At 42.1% G+C, this 3,151-nt stretch overlaps 1 protein-coding gene across 2 annotated transcripts in view; it reads left to right on the top strand.

Moving 5' to 3' along the window:
* LOC102673299 (discoidin domain-containing receptor 2) overlaps positions 1–3,151 on the top strand; it is a 234,385-nt gene that overhangs the window by 6,537 nt on the left and 224,697 nt on the right. The window lies entirely within an intron of this gene.

The raw sequence follows: 3,151 nt of genomic DNA, 5'->3' as shown, positions 1-3,151 counted from the left end.
TTTGCGCGCACACATGGGAGAGGAAAAAAAAAAAAAAAGAAAAAAAGAAAAGTAGAAAGCGAGGGGATGAAAGCGTAATTTTTGAAGAAGCATCAAGTATTCCCTGTACGAGGTGTACGTCTTTGTGGATGGATGTGCGTCTCGTCGTTACGTATGCAGAAATGTCTCCAGAGATTGTTGAGGGGGAGGGAGATCACTTGGCATGGTGTACAATCGAATAAAAGTTGGTCGTTTAGGGAGGAGGAGGAGGGGGAGTGTATTTCTTCGTTTCTGCCTCGTTCTTATGGACGTTCTTATGGACGTTCGAGAGAGAAGTTGGTTGGGGAAAGTTGGTAATCACGCGGGGTTGGTTACCGCGCGAGGGGGAAATCAAAGAATCGAGTGGCCGATAGTCGTTTCGGGATCGATGGAAACCGGTTCGACTCGCGTTAACTCCATGGTTGGTTGGACAGTTGGTTCGGGATCGATCCTCGTTACAAGGGGAATCGCTGATAACCTGGTACGAAGTTTATCCACTTTTGTTCGATAATACATCAACTCTCTTTTATATTCCACGTCGCGAATAAGACGATTCTCTTTTACCAATAACGTCTCGCTTCTCTTTCGAGACAGCCATTTCCCAGTGATTTATAAGTCCTCGAATCGTCTTTGATAAGAAACGAAGCACGATCCCTGGCAAGAAATATTCGATCGTCCTTTAAAGCGCAATATCTTCTTAAAATCTTCTTCTTAAAAATTGAATCAAACAACTCGAGTTTCTTTTTTTTTTTTTTTTCATGAAATTAAGGAGAGATTATTACGAAAGTGCATCGCGATCGATCGAATTCAAAATGATGTTTACAACTTTTTCGTTTAAACTCGCGACGAAAAATTAAATGTCTTGTCTTGAGTAAAAATTTCATCGAACAAGAAGAAAGATATTAAAGGATGATACCCCTTCCGCCAAGGGGTGCGTTTTAAGGATTCAACGTTCGTATCCGATTGCATTTATGAAAGAAGTTTGCGAACGCAAGTGTACACACACGTTTTCCTCTTTACACGCGTTTCTCGCCAATATCGTGGAAGATTCCAGCAGACGTTTATCGAAAATTCGTATGGGTGGAACGACGACGTCGTGTAACCGTCGTGCTCGTGTGTTTAACTTCCAAGGAAGGACGCGCATATTTTGACCGTCCCCTTTAGGTATTTCGGTAATAGCACTGGCAGCTATGTGGAGTGCATCCTGAAAGCTGGGAAAACTGTAGCCAGCCGGAAATACCTTTGACTCAGGGCTGCGAGCTAGAAATGGTCTGTAAAGGATTATTTATGTATTTCGAATTGCATATGCAATGTTTTCTAGTATATATTCCGATGATTAATATCCGATGTCTCACTTTTTCGTTCATTAATATCGATTACGCGATTCGATTTCCGTTTTAAATAATATTTATCAGTTCGCTGAAAAGGGAGGAAATTGTATTTCTTTTCAACTTCGAAATCGCTGTAAAATTAAAATTATCAACACCGTTTCTGAAAAAATAGATTGTTGAAAACGAGTTATCGGCGATAATTAGAGATAGTAGTTCTCGACAGATCTTTAAATAGCTCGTGAAACGATCGTCACTACACTCGCGAAACTTTTAGACGTCTCATATTCGTTCGGTCAAGCTAGATAATTTCGTTTTTTGTTGGAAACGTGATGCGCATGTTTGAAAATCGAAGAGGAACTCCCCCATTACCGCATCGATGCGACCTGCGTATCAGGAACGCAATTACACCGCGTGCAGAATGCAATTATTGGAATTCAATTAATGAGAGCTGTCGGATTCCGGGCCAGATTCGCCCTCCCGGAACAAGAAACTGACGATAATTATACGTGGACCGAGGAGGGAAAAGAAAAGAAAAGAAAAGAAAAGAAAGAAAAAGAAAGAAGAAAAAAAAGAAAGATCTTCCCATAGTTTAGAATGATCCGTGATGCGTTTCCTGTTAGGGGCGGCTCCTTGGAGATCGAAAGGATAACTTTTCCGTGAAAGTTCGACGCTTGTGTGTTAACGGCTCGGCACGTCGCACCTGTTTCAGAAATTGATGCTTCCACGAGACTCCCGCGGGAGAAGACGTGTGGAGTTCTCCTAAATAAGGGATCGAGCTCAGCCACGGCAACTTGGAAATTGCGGCCGTGACGTGGTTGCGGTGATCCCTCACGTGCGATCGCGATCACCCCTTGAATAAACAGCCTTCCTCCCCTTTGTCTTTCTCCCCCCGTTTTTGCGTTTATCCCATTCAAAGACCACTATCGAGTCGCCGAGATGAGAATTCTCAGGAGAATTCTGATATCTAATACCTGTTGAAGTTTTACCTTTCCACGTGATCGGCCCTCTTCCTAATTCCTAACTCGTCCCCTAGGCGACGAAATAATAATTAATTAGAATAGGGCGAGGTAGCAATATAAGATTTTAAAAGTCATTTGAGAGAAATTCGATAAAAATTGTATGCTTGTTCTCTCAAAGATAATAAAATTTATAAAACAAGAAAGTTTAATATACTTAAGCGTGTACGTTGCACGCAATGTAGAAGATAGTAAGTTGATAATCGTAACATTAGCAAGCATTTTCAGAAAATTACGCAGCATAATTGGTTTATCTCTTCCACGAGGTTGTCTTCTAGCAATTTCTTTCCTTTTTTTCATTCATAAATGGTCCTTTCTCGCTTTATTGCATACAAAACGAATAAAAGGAAGAAAAAAAAAAATAGAAAAAGGGTGGGAAATTTTATAATAACTGGACGTATAAAAATTCTCGCCATACCAATTACCCGCGTGACCGGGTCATATTTGAGAACCACGTTGCGAGGGCGGTCGAAAATATCGTACAAAGGATTCAACGCGATTTAGACGGTTTTACAGCTTCCAACCGTGGTAACCGTGCAAAGTGCGATCCTCGACAAAGGCCTTGAACAAGGGCAGAATGTAATTACCGCTTGAAGTGTGCCCGTTTCTTTTTTTTTCCTCCTCCCCCTCCTCCTCTTCCTCTTCCTCCCTCCCACATTTTAGTTAGGACGATACAATGCATGGAGGAGAAATTAGCCACGCGGTCTCTGGCCGGGCCCGAAGCTTTATCGCGCTTTAACGTCACCGCGTTGGGCCAATATTAAGCGCGATATAAACGGCGAGTCG

This window comes from Apis dorsata, unplaced genomic scaffold, assembly GCF_000469605.1.
Source record: "Apis dorsata unplaced genomic scaffold, Apis dorsata 1.3 scaffold_365, whole genome shotgun sequence".
In the NCBI taxonomy this organism is placed as follows: Eukaryota; Metazoa; Arthropoda; class Insecta; order Hymenoptera; family Apidae; genus Apis; species Apis dorsata.
The sequence above is the reverse complement of the archived record's forward strand: the minus strand, read 5'-3'. Positions and strand labels throughout refer to the sequence as shown.